Source organism: Balaenoptera physalus (genome assembly GCF_965194825.1).
Source record: "Balaenoptera physalus genome assembly, chromosome: 11".
In the NCBI taxonomy this organism is placed as follows: Eukaryota; Metazoa; Chordata; class Mammalia; order Artiodactyla; family Balaenopteridae; genus Balaenoptera; species Balaenoptera physalus.
Genome location: NC_138896.1, coordinates 56,259,791 through 56,281,420, shown reverse-complemented (window position 1 = coordinate 56,281,420; position 21,630 = coordinate 56,259,791). Strand labels below are relative to the sequence as shown.

Sequence of the window (21,630 nt, the reverse complement as noted above, 5' to 3'; positions counted from 1 at the left end):
AATCCGCCTGCCAATGCAGGGGACACGGGTTCGAGCCCTGGTCTGGGAAGATCCCACATGCCGCGGAGCAACTAGGCCCGTGAGCCACAACTACTGAGCCTGCGCGTCTAGAGCCTGTGCTCCGCAACAAGAGAGGCCGCGATAGTGAGAGGCCCGCGCACCGCGATGAAGAATGGCCCCCGCTCGCTGCAACTAGAGAAAGCCCTCGCACAGAAACGAAGATCCAACACAGGCAAAAAAAAAAAAAGAATGGGGAGTGAATACAACTGAAAATTTTTTCCTGCACTGCATGAGATGAGCTCCCATTGATTAATTTTCGAGAAGTTAAAGCTGATTAGTATTCTCTGTGTTGGCTTCGATTCCTAGATGTCATTCAGTGTACCTGGGCCATCTATCATGTGATGTGAGCAGAGAGAACTAAAAGGGACAAACAGTGACTACAAATCTTGTTAAAGGTATTCACAAGGAAAGCAGGCTACGGGGGAAAAGGTATCAAAATATCCTGGCTAGCAATTTCCATATATTTGCTGATATAAATAAAGCTCTCAAGGGGCCCAGGGGTGTGGAGATGCTGCTACACCCTCCCTGTAGAGGCAAATGGAATCAGAGAATTCCAGGGCCAGCCTTCTACCAGCTTTTACTTTTGTTTGCTCATTTGAATGAAGTATATACTTTAAATGTATTAACATGAATTATTCAAGGACACAGCAGGAAAGCAACAGATGTACCCAGCTGAGGGGGGTCATGCTTAGTTTCACTTGATGGAAGTTTGTTTTGTTGCTTTGAAAAATTAATGCAATAAAATATTTTAAATGAATAAGGAGGTTTCAAATTGACTGGGAGAAAAAAGTCTTTCCTTCCAGGATTTTTTTTTGATGTGCCATTGGCATTAAGTAGGATAGTATTAACATAGTTTGTCGTGATGTGTTAAGAAAGTTGAAGAGAATATTTATTAAGTGTAGGTGTGTGAGCATCCATCAGGCATTTAAGACAAATTTTGAAATGTGAGAAACTCAAGTGTATCATGTCACTCAGATAAGTCAGAAAAAAAAGTAAAAGGCTTAACAATTTGGAAACTGGTTATTTGTTGGAGGAAGACAGAGGGTTATATAAAATTTGAATCATTTAATCACCTGTGTTCAGAGTTTCTTCAGTGGTCTTCTAATCTTGGAACATAGTTTAGCATTAAGTCAACTCCATTTATGAATAGTTGACAGGAACTCATAATTATTTCCTTAATGAGAGTTGGCTGCTCTTATAGGTAAATCAAGGGCATTTCTTAAGAAAAACCTGTCTGAAACATTTGTTAAATAGTTTAAAAAGTTAAAGAAAAATATAACAACAGATAATAACTTTAAGGATCATACATACGATCCAATGTGTGCTTGGGGTAGTGTTACTGGTTTCTAGAGAGTTGCTCCTCACATGGCACTTTACCATCATCCCTGGAGGTGACAATAAATGACTGAGATGCCTGTGTTTTCCCCTTGCATCACCCTTCACTCAACCAAAGTAAATCAAAATAATTGATGTTTTAAACCTCTCATATATTCCCTCATCATTTAAAGGAGAAAATATTTTCTCCAAGTATTTATTTTTTCATTTTTTTAAAAAGAGCATCCTTAAGGGATTTAAAGGCTAATTTCCCTTCCATGTGGAAAGAGAAGCTTTTCTCAGAGAAAACTTTGCATATATCCTGAAATTCCCTTGGATACTGTCAGAGAGACGGTTCAAATGAGTACTGGGTAACAGCATCCGGGGCTTAGCGCCTGGTACAGTCAAGGGGCTTGGAGGAGCAGCTGCTGGACCTATGAGAGAAGTACTTGCCTGCATGTGTCTAGAGAAGGGGAAGACAAGAGTCAGTCCTCAAACATTAACTTGCAGGCTACTGTTTCCCCTCACTCTTCCCGATCTACATGTATTGCAAATCAACAGAGCCATGTGACTACCTGTGAAATACAGTGGCTTGTATTAACTGTGCTCCCAACAGATGAGGCAAATTTACCTCTGCCATCGCAGTAAAGGGCCCCATTAAACCTCAAAACAAACAAAAACAGTGGACCGGAGACTCTCTGATGCTAACAGGCCCTTCTATGTACCATGTCAAATATGCAAGCTCCCAGCCTAAATCTTATAGGTAAATAGTTCAGTTTTTACTGAGCACTTGCTATATGCAGGTATTTTACTGGTTCTTTATATGAATTATTTTATTTAATCCTTAGCAGGCATCTATACTGACTCCTGATCAGAAATGAACACAAGACTCTTCAGCCACTTTGAAAGCATTCTTCATCGTTTCTACCTTCATAGATGATGACGCCATCTATTTACATCTGTAATGTGAAGTAATGTTACTTACATCATTAATCTAAGAGTCATCCGGGATTCATCCTGGAAACCATCCTTTCCCCCCAAACTAACACTCAATCTCTTACCCAGGGCCTGCCTCTTCTACCTCCAAAATGTAACTGTAAATGTAATTAAAAATAAGTAAATGCAATTTGGGATAAGACCGTATCCACCCCCCACCCCCAGGCCATTTTTAGCTCTTTCCTGTGCATAGCAATAGTTTCTAATGGTCACCTGGTTTCCACTCAATTTTTTCTATAGTCCAATTTCTACACATGAACCAGTGCAATCTTTTAAAGATATAAATTGGACTATGTCACCCCACCCTGCTTAAAAACTTCCCAGTGTACTTAGAATCCAGTCCTGACCTTTAAGGAGGTCTCTGAGGCCCTGAGGGATCAGACCAGTCCCCCATCCTGGCCTATGACTGAGCCCTGCTCTCTCCTTCCTGGGCTCCACAGGCATCAATTGTCCTGCAACTGCTCAGACCCCTCACTCCTTCTGCCTCAGGGTTTTTGCACATGGGTTCCTTCTGCCTGTAATGCCCCCTCTCTCTCTCCCACTCTTTACCTTCCTATGTCTATTTCAGGTCTCAAATTAAATAGTCAACTCCAGAAAGTGTTTTTTGATAACTAAAATAGGTCATATCTTATTCTTTTCATTGCATCCTGTTCTTTAATTTACAGGCATTACACATTTAGGGGTTATGTGATTACCAACTGTCTCCCACCCAAACATTAAGTTTCATGAGTTCAGGGCCCATAACTATTTTGGTTGCCACCATATTCCCAGGGCCTTGCACTCTGCCTGATTAATGGTAGAGATTCAATAAGTACTTGCTGAGTAAAGGAATAAATGCCAGGACAGTTTCACTCAAGCAATTTCCCTAGATACTCTCTTCTTGTTCTTTGTTGTTGTTGTTGAATTGTGCTGCCACTCCAGAAAGTAATTAGGGCTGCTAACAAGAAAAGCTGTCTACCACTCCAAAACTCTTGATGGCAGAGTTTAGGATGTGCTAAAGCAAGGTGAAAGTGAATAAATAATATTGACCTCTATTTGTGTTGGTGATGATGATAAATATTATTACTGAGTACTTATTGGGAGGTGACTCTGCATTAAGGGCTTTACGTCTATAACCTCATTTAACTTAATAATCCTATGAGGTAGATGCTATTATTGTTCTCATTATACAGGTGAAGAAACTGAGTCACAGAGGGGGTTAAGTCACTTGCCCCTGGTCACACAACCAGTAGGCGGTGGAGCTGGGATTCTGATCTCTGGTTCAAGTTCAGTTCATGCAGCCCTTTTTTTCTGAGCAGCCATGGTGGTAGAGGACAAGGCTAGGAACCTTGGTAAGTGCCAGAGTGTGGAGCCAAAGCATAAGGGGCCCTACATTTGAAAGGAAGGTATTCAGCTGGAATATGAAAAACAATAAGACATATGGGAATTCCTGTCCTAGAAACTGAAGTGGAATTTGGATTGAGTACCTATTTTTTGAGAACTGGAATTGAGACTGTGAAAAATGAATGATAATTATGGATGAAGCAGGGAACCAAGGTTTGGATATTGCTCTAAATCCATTTTCTCTCCTCTTTTTAACCCTCTGTTACTTTTAGACTGAGAATAGCAGAGGCCCAAAAGAGAAATCATAGCATTATATGGTTAAGAGATAGCTATGATGATACAACACTGAATTCTGGTTAGTACACTAAAATTTACTTTAATAAGTCATCAGACTTAAGATCACTCAAGAAAGAGCTCAGTGATGTTTCTAGTTAACTGAATATATTCAATAAACTACGATAGGATTTAAAACAAATTGGAAACTAAGGTGTGTCATTATCTTTAAATTAAAAAGTAGAATCTGGTCATTTTAGGGAAAAAATAAATTGGCGATGATTAAGTACAGGAATAACCATTACACGCTAGTGTCAATTCAAGTTTCCTATTTATGTGTCCAAGATATTGTCATATAAATGCAAAATGCATTGACATATCTGTCACTGCTTTGTTAATGGGAGTCTTTTCTGGGACATCCACCAACAAGTTGTTAGTGGATCCTACCATGGTATCTTAGAAGAGGAGGAGGTTCTGTCTTGGTTCTCCTAGCTGAGTAGATGGAGTTTTGGACTAGAGGGCAGTTCTAGCCATTTAATGATGAACTCAACTGTGGTATCTCTAAGGTAAGAAAATCCTCCACCTTTAATGATAAACAGTAAGATCAATTCCTTATAGATTGGGCCTAGTTCAAAGCCATCTTCCAAAAATGGATTTTCTAGAAGGAAAGAAAAAAGAAAAAAAAGAAAAGAAACCACCGAGAAGCTATTTGAATAATGATGTCAGCTAAAGTACACAACCATTTGTTCCTTTTATCATTTATTTGTTTGGATTTTTTTTTTTTAATGACATTCTGAAACTCCAAAGATGATAGGTAAGAGGATTTTAAGCATGATTTCAACATCTCTGGTCAGTCACTTTCATTTTGCAACATGGAATTTCTGTGAAAACAGCAGTACACACAAAAAATAGGGTTGACTTCAAGGCTTTAAGATGAGATCAATGTAGGAAATGAAAATGCAATTCTACCAGGTGGCATTTACATAACACCCCTCTCGAAAGAAATCAATGTTATTCACCTACTCACCCCACTTAGGTATGAGAGGCTTTAAAGAATAAATAAAAGGCCTTCTGAAAGCAGGATTTCTTACATAATTTCACAAACACACAATTTCCTCTGTAAATTTCCTTACAGAGGAATAAGGTGCACATTCTACCAGGGGCTGGTGTGAGGGTTCCCTCTGATTTCCTTGACTGTCTCCCACCAAGTCCAACACTCACTTGGAAAGGAGGAGACAAAGTTAAACAAACAGAAGGTCTGCAGAGCTCAGTGTCAGGGGATGTTCACCAAAAAAGAATTAAAAGCTTTGAAAAGTAAATGTAAATCAAATTTGTATTTCAAAGATCATACAATTGGGGAAATTTCACTCCATGTCAAAGTATAAATTTTTTACTGTGGAGGCTATAAAATAGCTCAGTATTTTCAACTTCAAAATCCCTAAAACTGACTCAAAAAGCAAGAAAATGGGGCAGGCACACAAAAAAAGCAGTTCTTTTGAAAATTAAGCAATTCTCCAGAAGGCTTAATCTCTTCCTGTAAAACACTTGGTAAATCACAATACCAGAGAGACGAAAGGGGGGGTAACACCTGGGTCATTCTGGAGAAGCTCCTACATCTGTGTAGGGTCATTCCCAGAGGCATACTTCTGAGAGCTTTGATATTCAATGAAAAATCATCAAGGCAGGCTTTTCTAATGATTATACAAGAAGTATGGGTTACAGATTACTCAGGAATGAATCACGCTCTTTGGAAAGTCACAGAGCCAAAATCCACAGAATACATTCGTTAAGTCCCATCTACACTAAGGTAAACTATGTAATGGAGTCCTCCTAGTGGCCTGCTGTACTTTACAAAAGATGCTTCAGAAACAAGTGGTATAATGCAAGCATTTTCATTCTTTAAATATGAGATCTAACCTTTACAGCACAATTATATTTTGTTTTGATACAATGTTTTAACTTTCATATATTGCTTTTCTTCCACCACTGTTTCCAGAGTGGATTTTTTAACTATATTTGAAATATTGGGCAAGAAATATTTTTCTCAATATCAGTGTAGAAGAGAGCTATTCATTTCAGTAAAAATATGTTCACAAAAAAAAAAATATGTTCACAGTCAAAGAAAATGGAAAAGGATCTCATCATGGTTGGTGTTTCTTAATCACTTGTAAATATGCAGAATTATAAGATATTGTAATACCTTCTGCCTTTAAAATTGTGAGTTGTAAGAGGCAGAAAATGGTTAGCATTGCCTATGGAGTGGAAGTGATTTATGTCACACCGTCTAGGAAAGCAAGAAACCATTCTGGAACACATGGCTATAATTTGGAATGGCTGCCAGGTGATGTCATAGTTTTCCTTTGGTAACTAGCCCTCAAAGTTGAAAGTCTCCTCTTGAAAACAATAGGTTTGTCTCACAAATGAACAAGTCATAAAATGACCGTATATTTTGGGGGGGGAGCAGGTAAAAAATGAATTCTAAAGTTAGTGTCCAAAAAAAATCAGAAATATTATTAAAAAGAAGAAAATTGTCAAGGTGGTGATGGGCATAGCCCTTCCAGGTATTAAAACATCATAGAAATTACTCGTTATTAAAGTTGTAAGTTAACACCTGATTTGACAGAACAATAAAAATAGAAATTTCAAGGAAATTAAAAAATGTACATGGTAATTGAATAGATGAAAAATGTAGCATTTGAATTCAGTGGGAAGGAATGTATCATTGAATAAGTGGTGTTGGAACAATTGACTATCAGGACATAAAGAAAAATAAAGCTCATTTCTCCCTTTTTGCAACTTATGCTAAAATCAATTCTAGATGATTTCACAATTAGACTTTAAAAAATGAAATGATACCTTTAGTAGAGAAAACAATGATATTTTAATATTTTTAGAGTGGGCATTATATCTGTGTGTGTGTGTATAATCTTAAAAGAATCTGAAATGGAAAAAAAAAAACCCAACATTAATGAAGGCAAAAGATAAGTGACTGACGAACACCAGTTTTCTTTACTGTAATAAAGTACCTACAAATGAATAAGAAGAAGGCCAGCTGAAAACTGGACAAACAATATGAACAGAGAGTTCAAAAAGAGGAAATATCAAAGCTCTAAACACATGCAAAGATGCTCAACCTTCATTTACATTTCTTTTATTACTCTTAAGACTACAATATGGTAAAACATCACCTGTTATATTAGCTAAGAAAAAGATTCATAACCATTATACTGGCCGAGGTGTCAGGAGAAAGAACTTCTTATACTGACCGGTGTGAGTGAGACTCAGGATAACCTATGAGAGGAGCAATTTGGCAAAATTTATCAAAATCTAATAAGCAAGAAAGTATTACTTTACCTACCAAGTCCACTTTACATATTTTCCCTGTAGATATGTTGCATTTATGTGAAAAAAATGTACAAATATCAATGTTCATTTCTGTGCTATTTGTAATAGAAAAGAATTAAAAAAACAACCTAGATATTCATAAGTAAGGAACTTCGAACATTTTTATAAAAAGCACTGTGTATCAATAAAACGGGATACTATACAACCATCAAAAATAGTGAAACAGCTTTCCTTGCACTGTGAAGAATAAACCTGAAGGTACCTTGTTCAGTGAAAAATATCAAGGTTTAGAAGAGATTGTCTACTTGCTACCATTGGAGTGAAAATCTAAATGTTTGGTATTCATGAACAGCCTCTGGAAACACAAGAAATGTTGACACCAGTTCTTCTAGGGAGAAAACTAGGGTGACCACTGCAGGAAAGGGAGAGAAACTATTTTTCACTGTGAAGTTCTTTTGAACGTTGTAACTATTTGTACATATTACCAACTCAAAATATAACATAAACCAAATGTACATTGAAAAAAGAATCCATCATAGTCAAGTTTTAAATTTTCCAGGAAAATAAACAGCTTAGTATTTTAAAATTTAGCTACATAAGAGACAACAGGCCAAGGATTAGATAGTGATTACTCCACGTGTTAGGTAAAATCCAGGATCCTTTCCCAATTAATAGTACCCCCCTCCCTCCCAAAAAAGACACTGATTTGGCATCAAAAATGGGTACTTTGTCATATCTAGTTTCAAAAAATTTATCTGCCTTTCAACTGAAGAATAAACAAAATGAGGCACAACAATTCAAAGAAATACTACACAGCAATAACAAGAAGTGAACTAATGATCATTCAACAGCATGCATGGACTTTAAATCCTTAGGCTAAGAGAAGGAAGGCAGATTTAGAAGACTTCACACTGTATGATTGCATTTATATAACATTCTCCAAAAGGCAAAACTACGGGGATGGAAAACAAAGTCGTGGTTTCCAATGACTAAAGGTGAAAGGGAGGGTTTGACTACAAAGGGGCAGCGTAAGGGAGCTTTCAGGAACTATGTATGTCATTTTCATTTTGGAGACAGTGTGACAAAACTGATTTTAAAGTAGGTCTGGAAGCAAAATAGCTAAAACTAAAAAATAAAAATCTGATCTCCCTGTGCTATGTGGCTGCTTCCCACTGGCTGTCTATTTTACATTTGGTAGTGTATATATGTCCATGACACTCTCTCACTTCGTCCCAGCTTCCCCTTCCCCTTCCCCGTGTCCTCAAGTATGTGACCACCTACAGGGGTGGGATAGGGAGGGTGGGAGGGAGACGCAAGAGAGAGGAGATATGGGGATATATGTATATATGTATAGCTGATTCACTTTGTTATAAAGCAGAAACTAACACACCATTGTAAAGCAATTATACTCCAATAAAGATGTTTAAAAAAGAAATGAATAAATAAAAATAAATAAAAAATACAAATCTGAAAGTAAGATCTAGAGCAGGGACTAGCTCTGTGAGATAAAGTATAATGTCAGATACATGTACTGTTATGACTCTTGTGCAAAGTAAGCACACATATCACAGGTAATTAACCTAGTACAGGGAAAGGTAATATCAAATATGTGCAAGGGCTGCATTAATTTCTAAGTACTGATGAGATACCTTGTTAAATAATCAATTTAGATACTTAGTTGATACCAAATACACTAACAAGTTAAATGTAGAGGAAAAGTAAAAGATACAGAAGTGAATGCTAATGAAATCTCTTACATTCAAAGTTTTTTTCAAAAGGTATAGTGGAGAAGATTACTTTATTTCACATAAAAATTAAACTATTTTTTAAAACAATGGAAGTTAAACAGTAAACTAGGTAAAAACACTTGTAAGAAATGTGATAGACAAACGCTTAATATCTTTAATATAGAAGCACTTAGTTAAAAATAAAATTGATCAACTTCAGGTTTCTAAAAAATCTAACTGTATGGAACTTAACCCAAGTACCTAGTTTAAGCCCAACCAGACCAAACCAGCCCCAGCTCGTTCTATTCAATTCAAAGGATTCATCAAGATCTGATCTGGGCGTCTCTCCTCCAAGTGGTATTGCTCATTCCCTCCTTTTACCCCCATTCTCTGGCCCCTTCATTACTCTTCTTCCACTGTATGTTTATTCCTCACCCTGGAAATGTATTCCTAGGTCTACTTTACACTTAAATTAAAAATATTTGCTTAATAAATAAAGAAAAAATATTAAATGTCTACTAGTGTAAAGGACATTGAATTACCATCAGATAAACCAGGCTTCAAAGTACCATCGTTTTGTGCCTCCAGTCATTAAACTATACAGATTTTCTAACATGTCATTGAGATTTTGATTTTTTGGCCTTAATCTAGGATTGCTAGAAATTTTTTCAATCCAGTAGATATTCTTTATGACTTTGAGATTCATAGCCCCTTTGTAACCACAAAAGGAATTCTAGTCAGTTCTTTGAATTAGGTACCTGTAGTAATTGCTTTTCTAAGTGGTACTTTTCAGCCTGGAAACAGTACTGAAAGCAAGATACTTTCTCCAGTATCTTTGGAATACAGGGAATAAAAAGCATTATCAGGTCTCATTCAGTTTCCATGGCTTCTTTGGTCCATCCAATGAGAGGATACCATAGAGAAGGAGAAAAAAACAAGTCTGTAATTCCTCTAATTGAGGCTTTTTAGCAATCTGCCTTTTCTCCTGGACCCAGCTCTCAAACTTTATATACAACTCAAAACAGCAAAAATAAAAGAAAAAAATCATTCTACAGCTTAGTTTTTGAAGAAAGATGGTTTCTCCCAAGGAAGTTTCTATAAATAGGTTACCTCTCTTTTATAAGAGAACCACTTATTAAACACTAGTATAAAAATGAAGTACATGGTTTGCTGAAAGTGATGGCCAAATATTTCTACTCCTCTAAAAGCTAGAATAAGTATTGAAGTGAGCAACTGAATCTCAAACAGGAAGGCTTCAAATGTACTAAAGGAATGAAACACTTAACCCAATACAGAATATTAATACTCATCTTATTTAGCAAATAAAGAAGAAACATGGTCCTCCAAGTTTGAGAATGGAGGGAAAACATACATAGAGGAAGAGTTATGGGATTTCCTCTCCTATAGTACTTCCTCTTTCCATCCAAGAAAAAACATTATGACAGTATAACTAAGTGCTACTTACACCTAAAAAGCACTTAGTATTTACCGGGAACATTCCAAGAGTTCAATATATAGGTGTTAACTTATTTAATCCACAGCCACCTCACGATGATAGTACAGAAAGGAACTATGATTATCTCCATTTTGCCGATGAGAAAATTGAGGCACAAAGAGGTTAAGTAACTTGTCCAAGTCACATATCCAGTAAGTGGCAGAAATTAATCCTGGGATCAATCAGCCCACTTACTATGTGTGAGTCTGAGCAATTTACATAAATTCTGTAAGTCTCAGCCTCCTCATCTGCAAAATGGAACAGCGCCTTTTTCTGAAGGGCACTTTGAGAATAAAATAGAATCATCCATAATGCACTAAGCAAATGTTTGGCATATAGTAACCCCCTTTATTCTCCTCATAAAAGAAGTGTTCATTGATAGAACGTGGGGACAAGGAAACAGAGGCATTTCTTGGCTCTATCTTTTCTTCCTCCAGCTTTATTGAGATTTAATTGACATGTAACATGTAAATTTAGCTTAGGTGTTCAAAGTGTCTGTTTGATACATGCATATATTGGTTTGATTACCTCCATAGTGTTAGCTAACACCTCCTCTAACTGTATCTTTTAGGAGATGTTGGTATCAAAAAGTGAAATTGAAGTAATCACATACAAAGAATATCAAGAGAAATACTCCAAAGGCAGACAAGAAACAGAAAGACAAATATTCAGAAATTGGAAATGTTTATATCCTAAAGTTAAAACAGGAAACCCAAAGACGGAAATTATTTTCTTTGCAGAAGCTAAAAGAGTGTAAAATAATTCCACTAAATCCAGAATGAATATGTTTCTGTGCCAAACCTAAGGCAGCAAGGGATTAACAATGTAAACAAAACAGTTTGATAAAAATTTTCTGAACGAACAGGTGACAAAGGTCAAAGGGAGAAGCTCTTCGTGCTATTAATAAAGGACTTCATTAAGCCATCAGAGGAAAAGTGTATAAATATTTATTCAAACGACAGTTCAAATCAATGGAAAGGTTAATGAGTCCATTCTGCTGATGGCATGGGGCACTGTGGCCCCTATGCACGACAAGGACAGAACCTGCAGGAACTTTAGGAAGAGAGAAACCTTTGAAAGGGCTAGAGCTGTGTTCTCAAAGGATTGTAAGTAAAAGACAGTAGGTCAGTTGCTAGTTGTAGAATTAATTGTAAAAACCAACTGGATGTTTGGTGTTCTAACACATTTATTTTATATTCTTTTTGCTTCTTTTATATTTCATAGCCCATTACTTTTTTGTTTTTTTAATCGGGAGACGGGAGCAATGGAAAGTAGGGTATAGAATGGAGAGATAATTTAACCTTTATGAGAAAGAAAAGGATATTTGTATTTTTGAACACTGACTTCCATCCAATGAAAGCTTTTGAGATTTAAGTGTTTTAAAATTTACAAAAAGGAACATATTACGCAAAATATTTCTATATGGAATTGTCATAGTTGATAGCTTCTATATTCACTTTATAAGTATTTACTGATCAAATGTATTATTAAGACAGTATTAAGAAATCACACTGGAATAATGGGCTCAATGTTTTAAAATTCAATTCAGTGTATCTATATTAAGCATCTCCTATGTTTAAATGTTAGACATTGGAGGAGATATAAGGATTAAAAAAGGCATAATTCTGCCATCCAGCGGGATAAGGTAAATAGACAGCAATTGTCACACGAGGCTTTATATCACAAATGGATACCCAGTATAGGAGAAAACAATTCAATGGGATGCAGTGAAATTTAAGAGCAGAGAAGTTGGAAATCAGGAAAATCTACATGAAAAATGTTATATTTACTTTTGAGCAGGATTTCTTTGGGAAATTAGGGTAGAGGGGGATCCTAGGACCTGTGAACTGGAGGTGCAAAGATATGCCGAGAAATCATTACAAGAGGTTTGAGGTCATTTGCGTTTTTACAGTTATTTTACCTAAAATAATGACCCTCTGCATTAACACGACTGTCTTGGCTCTATCAGAAGTGTGACCAGTATTTATGAATTGGGGGTCACCACAGCAAATTTCAGGTAAATATATATCTGGTGCGCTACTCTTTCTAACCCTCCTAGAGAACTGTTGAGGTCCCGCTGAGACACTTAATTAATTGGACAGTATTCTAGAATGAGACATGTGTGAAAAAGTTTGGAAATTGAAGGGTGGTTTTAACCTAGCTCTAAGAGAGGTATACCTTATACAGTTCATGTACTAGATAATGTCCATCAATGATTATAGTTCATAGATTTCAAGAGTGAAATTATATTTCCAGCCTAGAGAGTGGATGTTGATGAAGTGATTCTTATGATGCAAACAGATGTTACCTATAACGGGAATATCTACCATTTCCTGCCAGAACTTTTGTGGAGCTGCACAAAATCTCTCAGTTAATTCTAGCAACACTTCGGTAAAGAAGGCATTATAAACACCTAATGGAAACATTAGGTTCCTTGACGAAACTGGCAAGAGACTAAATAACTTGCCCATATTCAAAAGTAACAAGAGACAGAACCAAAAGTCAAACCAAGATCCATTAGTCTCCAAGGGAGAAGATGGTTTTCTCTATAGAATATGTTCTCCCGTCAGTTAAATTCACAGAGGAAAAAGATCATCCCAGCCAGGAGGCTCTCGAGGGAGTGGGTGTTGCACTTTTCTTTACCATCATACATGCAGCAAAAAGGAAAAACACTTGTCCTTGGGATGAGAAAAGTGATGGGGCTGTCAAAGGATGTAAACAAATATTAAGTTGTGTCTTTTCAAAATAAATTACAGGAGAAACTGTATCTTAACATTCTTTTATCTCTTACATGAATTCATTGGGTTAAAATGATAACCAGTTACTAAAGATGACTAGGTAACTACTTTCCTTAGAGATCTTTCATATTAGGTTAAGAGGCAATAAGCTTAAAAGAATCATGATTTTGGGACTCTGGAACAGGAGACTACCATTTCTGAAAATTAAGAAAAAAATTATGTGAAAACTAAAAGTATACAGTGTTCAATTAGTTATGTGTTATTGTTTATTATTATTATACTACTGTTATTATTTACTTCAACTAGTAAACCTGGAAGTCTGTAAGATGCATCCCACATGGTGGGTAGAACTCCAAAGTACAGTCCAGCTGGAAGACAAGCACTGTGTGAAATTAGCAGTTCTTATGAAGATAACAGAACTCCTATGTCATATCTGTGGTTAGCCTTCTGGCTCTTAAATACTATCCTTAAACTCTCCCTAAGTCCTGACAGACTCATGTGCCACTCACAAATCACACTGTTCCATTCCCACAACCGTGCACACCACACATGCTGTGTATGCACATTGTTCCAACAAAACATTCATGTACTCGGTCAAACAATATATTATTTGCTAATAAAATGATGAAGCATATGTTTAGAAGTATAACCATTGCCTCTGCATTTGAAAAACAAAAGACTCACTATAAATTAAGGAATCTGTATGCTTGCTTCCAAAAAGTAATAGTGTAACTCATTTAATAGAAGTGTATTTCTTAATCATTCCACTTAAAATAGCATTCCAGAACACATCCAGTTTTTCCACATAAGATCAGAAAGATGAGAGGATATTTTAAACTTCATCTTTATCATGGCTATCTTCCTTAGTCTTTTCTGATTCTGAGAAGATGAAAGGACTTGAATCTTGAGTTTCACTCTATATCAGGGACATTCAAAGTTGTTAAGTTTTGTTTGTTGATTGTTTATATGTTTGCTTCAGGACCTCTTTACACTCTTAACGATTATTAAAGACTCCAAAGAGCTTTTGCTTACATAGGCTAAATCTATTTATATTTACCATTAAAAAACCCAGAACTTTAGATGTTTCCTTATTAATTTATTTTAAAATACAGACGTAGAAAACAAACTTATGGTTAACAGGGGATAAGGGGTGGCAGGGATAAATTGGGAGATTGGGACTGACATATACACACTACTATATAAAATAGATAACTAATAAAGACCTACTGTATAGCACAGGGAACTCTACTCAATACTCTGTAATGGCCTATATGGGAAAAGAATCTAAAAAAAGAGTGGATATATGTATATGTATAACTGATTCACTTTGCTGTATACCTGAAACTGATACAACATTGTAAATCAACTATACGCCAATAAAAAATTTTTAAAAATCACATGATACCACAAGTGATATATTTTTATTAAAAAAATTCAAAAACAAAATAAATAAACACAAGAGTGGCTTTGTTTTATATTTGTGCAAATCTCTGTAATTTTGGGCTTAATAGAAGACAGCTGGATTCTAATATCTGCTTCTGCATTCAATCTGTTGCCATATCATACATCACGTAGCCTCTGGGAAACTCAACTCTATGCTCATGAGAGAATCAGAGTGAAAAAGGCAAACAATATGCCAGTATTATGAAAATATGTTGACCTTGCAGACCACCAGAAAGGCAAAGAATCTCAGGGACCCCACTGGTCTCTGGACCACCATTTGGTTTAAATACACCACACCATCTTAAAGTGATTGCTCATAAAAAATAGCTTCAATATTTGATTTCTATGCTTTTGTGCTTTGTTAAGAATGCTTGTATTAAAACCCCATTATCTTTTATATTGGTACAATTTTGATTCTTTTGGATGTACCTTTATCAAGACACAGTAGGATCAGCTAAATCGTGCTACCCACCAGTAACCTACTCACTCACATTACACAGGATTGTAATTCTATCCACCACTACAAAGGTCTTATCAATAGTCAAACTGTCTTTGCTTTTTGCAGAGAAGCCTGATAACTATCAACAATTGCTACCTTACTTAGAGTGTGTCTAGTATGTCTATGTCCAGGTAAATCAGGGAAACTGTGGAGATAGTATAGGGTACATCAGGGTGTTCTCATCAGGAGCAAAAGAACTGGGATGCAGAGAGCCCAACTCCTGTCAATCATTGTTTAAGGGCTGCCCCCAAGTATCTAGGGACTTCCTAGATACTTCTAACTCTCATTGTGCATCAGCAAACCAGGCTCCCCCAGCCTGAGGGCAGCCCACCTAGAAAGAGAGATGTAGGTGCTGGCTGATGGAAGTCAGGCAAGCACCCTGGGAGGGCTAACATCTGCTCTAACACCAAACAGCTAGAAATCAACTTAAGTTGTTGAGTCTTTTACTTTAGGACATTTCAGTGACAGTACACTATTTAATCAACTTCTGGTCCAAAATAAGTCCCACTCTCAGTTCAAGAGAAAATGACCCTATTTACAGCCCCCTAATCTTGCTACAGAACTGTAATACATCTTTGGCTGAGAAATATATTTTTGTAAATTCCCTGAAAGTATTTTAATCCTGTGAATAATAAGAAGCACTTAAATCAATATGAATTTAAGCACTTGAATAATAAGAATATACAGTTGATCCTTGAACAACACAGGTTTGAACTGGGCAGGTCCACTTATACTTGGAATTTTTTCAATAGTAAATTGAAATACTGTAGTACTACACAATCCGAGCTTGATTGAATCCATGGATGTAGGACTGCAGATATGGAGGAACTACATATGCAGAGAACAAACTATAAGTTATACAAGGATTTTCAACTGCGAGAAGGGTTAGTGCCCCAACCCTGGGGGTTGCTCAAGGGCCAACTGTATATCGTGTTAACACTTAATAAATATTGATAATTATCTCCCTGAACTTCTACTTATGTCTCAAAACTAAGCTTTCCTATGGGACTCACCTATTCAGAGCTTTAGGGCACTCTTCATTTCATGGGACAGTGAGCCAGAATGGGGCATCATATATGCTTTAGATATAATCACCTAAAACTCAAGGCTGATATCAGCTTTATAACCTCTTTGAGCTCTTCTAAACCCTAATGATTTTTTTTTTTAAATAACAGCAATTACTGAAAGCAAATATTAGGGTTGAGAGTTAAGAGGTACACATTTGCATGAATTTAGATTACAGTGGTATACTTTTCCTGGCACATTTTATGGAAACAGATGGTTTGAAATGATATTTGATTTCTTTAGGTCAAAAATAATGTTCTCTATACCTGCACCTCTATGTTCACAGCAGCACCATTCACAATGGCCAAGACATGGAAACAACCTTAATGTCCATTGACAGATGAATGGACAAAGAAGATGTGGTACATACATACAATGGAATACTACTCAGCCATGAAAAAGAACGAAATAATGCCATTTGCAGCAACACGGATGCAACTAGAGATTATCATACTAAGTGAAGTAAGTCAGAAAGAGAAAGAAAAATACCATATGATATCACTTATATGTGGAATCTAAAATATGACACAAATGAACCTATCTACAAAACAGAAACAGACTCGTGCATATAGAGGACAGACCTGTGGCTGCCAAGGGGGAGGGGGTTAGGGGAGGGATGGAGTGGGAGTTTGGGGTTAGCAGATGCAAATTATTATACATAGGATGGATAAACAACAAGGTCCTACTATATAGCACAGGGAACTATATCCAATCTCCTGGGATAAGCCATAATGGAAAAGAATATAAAAAAGAATGTATATATGTGTATAATTCAGTTGCTTTCCTGTACAACAGAAATTAGCACAACATTGTAAATCAACTATACTTCAATAAAAAACGAAAATATTCTGATACCTTATCACCCATCTCCAAAGACTCTCTTTTCGGATGTTTAACAGTCTTCCATTCTAATATATCTTTATGAGAAGGTATAAAGAAACTATAAAGTCAAAATAATTAACAAGATAGTTTTTCCTGTTTAACATACAAGCCACCAAATAATACAAAGAAAGTTAAAAATACGAGAAACTAAGAAATTTCTCCAGAGGCTGTTTATAATGTAATTTAGAAATAGTTTGGATGATATTCAGTTGAAATGAGTTCTATACTAGTCTATTAGTTTTATGTTACTGCTATAACAAATTAACAAAAAACAAGGGGGTATATAATAATACAAATTCACTACTTTATACTACTGTAGGTCAGAAGTTTGACACACATTCCACTGGGATAAAATCATGGTGTCAACAGGGCTGAGTTCCTTCCTGGAGGTTTTAGGGGAGAATCCAATTTCTTGCTTTTTTCATATTCCAGAGGCTAGCTGCCCACATTGCTTCATCTTTAAGGCCAGCAATGGTGGCTCAAGTCCTTCTACTGCATCCCTCTGAGCTCCTGTCCTGTCCCCTCCTCCACTTTTAAGGACCCCTGTGATTACACTGGGCCCACTCAAATAATCCCGAATAATTTCCCTACTTTCAGGTCAGTTTATTAGCAACCTTAATTCCATCTGCAACCTTAATTCCTTTGCCATATTCACAGGGAATGGGGATTAGGACTTAGAGTACTTTGGGGGAGGAGGGGCATGATTCTGCCTATCACAAGTAGATATTGACTCATTTAACAAATAATTATTGGTACTCTTCTGTGACAGGCATTGGGTTAGATGCTTGAAACATGAACACCAAGGTGCAGTCTTTACATTCAAATAGTTTATGAGTTGTTTGAGGAAAAGGGAAAGATAAACATTAAAGTTTTTTCTTAGAAAAATGTACAGTCTAATTGGATAAATGTCTTTGAAATATATGAATTCTAAAAATAGATCAAAAACATGCCAATATCCTTTGAAAGATTTCTTCTTCTGTAATGAAAAATGACTAAAATAATAAATAAACTAATTGATTCATCATTCATAGGCTTAAAGAGGTAAGAAATCAGAGGAAACAGTTATAAGATAAATGATGGCTGGTTCAGAGCTCTCTTAATGAGCGTTTTCATTTATATTCCTCTTAAAATATTTTCCTAAATTTTGCAGACTTTTCATTCTAAAAAATTAGATCATAAATAGTGAGCTGTGTACATGGCAGGCTTCTTGATAGTTACGAGGAGAGAGTGGCAAGAATTTAATTCAGGCTACTATCCATTTATCCAAAAATTGGTTAGAATGTATTTTTAAATCAATCCTATTAAATGAAACTCTAGATGTGGAAATGCACTAAGCACTTAATTATTCAGAGCTTGGTTTCTATGGCTGTGTCTTAATTGGTCTTAAGCTACTCAAACCTCTTTGCTTGCTAACAGGACTCATTTGGACAGACACTCATGGTTTAACTACCCATTAGCAATGCTGACAGAAGGCAAAGCCCAACATCATTTTAGGAATAAAATTAAGGCTTTGTAATTTATTTTGTAAGTTTTTTTTTTTTTTGGCTGTGCTGTGTGGCATGTGGTATTCTAGTTCCCCAACCAGGGATGGAACCTGGGCGCCCTGCAGTGGAAGTGCAAAGTCCTAACCACTGGACCGCCAGGGAATTCCCTTGTAAGTCTTTACTGTGAAATCTTCAATGCAGAAATTTTTGAAGACCTGAATGGAGTTATTATTTTACATAAAAATAGATGAGGATGATTCGTGATTCTGGAGATGTATAGAAAACCTCTTCATCCCTCTTCTCAGTTCCATGAAATTTTGATTGCTTAAAAAAAATCAGATTCTGGAGTCAAGTGCAGACTCTAGACAAATTCTGCTACTATTCATTGGTGCTTATATATAATTATAGAAAATATATGGCCAGCAAAACATATTGTCCATATCTTACTGATTAAATACTACATATTGTATTATATATCATTATAATAGGAATAATAAGCCAATGCAGTACTTCCTATAGGCAGAGAGAAGTGACTTTATGCCAAAAGGAATAAAAGCATAGACCAAGAAATTCTCTTTTCTGTTTATTCTCAAGATAGTCACATTTTTATGTGAAAAAAGAAAAAAAAAAAGTACAGCATAGTAATAGTGCCTAACTAGATCCAGTGGCAAGAAGTTAAGATCTAGACATTATTTCAATATAAATTAGGCAATATTATTTTCTGTGTTGGAAAGCAGAATTCATCATTGTCCCATTCAAGAATGAGTTCTTTAAAGAAATAACAATTTGATTACCAGCATAACACCTTGGAAAGCAGTCCTGGAAAAATGAGGCTTTTTAAAAAGCAACTAGAATCTTTCTCAATCAAATTAAGTTTCTTTTTCTTGTGAATATACAGCTCTCTCTCTCTCTCGGTATATTTAGATACACAAATGTGTTGTAGAGAATTTTTGTCAGAAATTAAGAAAAGACTTAAAGATTTCTCTCAATGTTTTCCTACAAGTTTGTTGATGACACAGAAGGTGGGCATCCCCCATACGCCCTCAGGAATTCCATTAAAAGCAAATATAAGTATGAGGGTTATTCAATTCATGGAATTGTATATCAACTTCAAAGAACATTTACTGAGAATCTACACTGAGCTAAACAACAGCACTTGAAGCAACAACAATAATAAAAACAAATAAAACAACTAAACAAAACCCTGGTTTAGAAAACTCAGAATCAAATACAGAAACAAAAAATCACTCTAGCACTCTTCACCCTCCCTAACCTTCTCCTATGAAGATTAGAACTTTAGGGAAGATCAAGGGAAGAGTGAAGGTTAGTGAGGAAATCTACAACCTTGTTGAAAACCCTCGCAACATACTAATCAGAAGGCCCAGTTGTTCAACTAAAGATCATTTCACTTCTATCAACTCCAGATGTTCCCACACTGGACCCGTTATCAATGGCCACCGCTCTACCTTTATCCAAGAACAAAATCTCACAAATTCTTTTCTCTGTGTCATGATTTTCTATGCCCGCCCCTCACCTTCACTTTGCTGGCATTATGACTATTTCCTGGGCCCTCATTCTCTCCCCATTTTCATCAACGACCCACCTCTTCATGTCTGCAGTTTTTCTAAGGTCAGCCATGTCACGATGGCACTTCATTCTCATTGTCTTACACATCTCTCTTGCTAAATTTAAACTCTGACTACCATCTGTCTAGGATCACTAATATTCACCTTTATCATCCTTAATACATGGTTCATAAATGCTACTATAAATTTTTAAAATAAAGTAATGAAAACAATATATTTGGTCAATGAAATTCACTTCCCTACTTTAGCTGTATCTCCTTTCTTCCTCTATGGCCAGAAGTTTTAAATCAAAACATAATTCTCTACCACAATTGCTGGATCACCCCCCTTAATTTGAGTTCCCCCAAATCAGAGCCTGGAACAAGATAGTTTAATTGGGAGCTGATGCCAGGAAGCAGAAACATAATAGGAAAGGAAAAGAAAGTCAGGGAAGAAAGAAAAGCCAATAAAAGGTGCCTCACTGAGCTTGTTACCACTGTGGGAAAATCCTAGAATCTGCTGACTCTCATTTCCCATTGATTGAGAGTTGTACTAGGGAGTAATAACTCCCCCAAACTTTGCAGAAAACCCATATCAGGTTGAGTGAGGTTTTATAGATTTTTAGATTTTATAGATTTTCCCTGAATTACAAAAGCGGAGAGATTTGCTGGATGCGCCCCTCTTCCTCAGCTGTGATCACAGGCAGAGGAGGGTTATAGCACAGGACTCAAAACCCATTCCAATCATTTTTAATCTCCTGAAGATGATCCCCTGTACCTTCTGTATCTGGCCTCTCACTACCCAGATTTCAAAATGTAAAAATCTCTGTCTCCTTTCTTCCCTATCTAATTAGTTACCAACTCGCAAACTACCTTCACCGTATCAGGTGTGGCTCCATAGAAAGGCTGAGAAATGATTGGCCAAGAACATAGACTTCACAGCCTCTAAGACTCTATTGGCTATGAAGTGGTCAGTTTGTCCTGTGAAATTCACTAATAATACTCCAGCAGTGTTTCATCATGAAGCAACCAACTATGTGTTTGGTAGATAGAAATAATCTAGAAAGCATCACTAACATTAAAGATGAAGAGCACAACAGAAAGTACCTCCTAAGTATTGCAAAAATCCTCTTATTAGCGAGAAATCTAAGCCAACACCCAGTTGGGGATCAAGGTGTTTGCGAAGTTTATTATGCAAATGATGCTTTAGTTTCGCAAAGAGGAAAAACTCAGAGTTAGGCAGTGCTTCTCATGAGTAGAATCAGAGATATATTTTTACTAAACTGTACACAATAATATTTTTCTATTTGCTGCCTTTTACTCAACTATAGTTGCATTTGTGACTTATCAGACTGGTACCACTGAGGAAACACTGCTTGTGAGAGTTGGCAACATTTTCCCTGATAAAAATGTGTCTGTTGC

General features: G+C 36.3%; 1 protein-coding gene across 11 annotated transcripts in view; it reads right to left on the bottom strand.

The window, feature by feature from the left end:
• The window catches only part of RBMS3 (RNA binding motif single stranded interacting protein 3), a gene marked incomplete at its 3' end in the record, with an annotated part of 716,065 nt that overhangs the window by 191,950 nt on the left and 502,485 nt on the right, over nucleotides 1-21,630 (bottom strand). The window lies entirely within an intron of this gene.